This window comes from Gigantopelta aegis, chromosome 3 (assembly GCF_016097555.1).
Source record: "Gigantopelta aegis isolate Gae_Host chromosome 3, Gae_host_genome, whole genome shotgun sequence".
Lineage (NCBI taxonomy): Eukaryota > Metazoa > Mollusca > Gastropoda > Neomphalida > Peltospiridae > Gigantopelta > Gigantopelta aegis.
In genome coordinates, this window is record NC_054701.1 from 80,273,101 (window position 1) to 80,273,948 (window position 848).

Genomic DNA, 848 nt, shown 5'->3' on the forward strand with positions numbered 1-848 from the left:
ACACTCGAGTTCCAGTCGCAGTCCGCAGATTGCCACGTAATCGGCGTGCAGTGGTTGTGCTTGACGTAGAGCCATATTGGTGATGTAGCGGTCCTCTCTATTTGTAGTGCTTCGGGGTCTTCCCGAACGTGGACGATTTCGAACAGAATTCGTTGCTTGGTACCGTTGCCGCAGTCGGCCAACGACACTCTGACTGACACCAAGTCTCAGAGCAACATTTCTTTGCGTATTGCCATCCTGAAGCCAAGCAATGGCCCTTCCTCGATCTTCGATAGTCAGTTGAAGTCGTACCATTGTCGAATTTGGAGTGTGCACCGTACACGAACGCAAGCTCCAATTATACGGAAATTCAGCATTGGGAACATGGAATACACGTGCAAAGCGTGCAAATGAAGCGCTTTGTGAAAAAGCAAGTTATGGGCACTTAGCAGACCTTTCACTTTCGCCCTAATTTATGTGCAAATGTAAGCATGTTTTCGCCATTAGAATTAGTCGACAGTGTCAATGACAGTGGATTTTAATTCATTTATGGGTTGCTTAGACCCACTTTCGTCAAAATGGAACAATACCATGCGTGACATTATGGTCTAGCTAATATAACTGACATTCAGAAAATAATGTCGAAAATATCGTCTGACCCTTAAATTCTTTTGAGTAGTATATATATATAATATTATGCAAGTTGTAATGTATTTATGTGTGGAACACGCTGTGCAATGATCGGTAATCCAAATAAACACATACGTATTCGTTTAACGGCAACTTTTCTTTATTTAATTATGGCTAATTGATATTTAAATGTATTAAAATACTAATTAAGAACCCCAGTGCCTTCAAACTGGCATAGC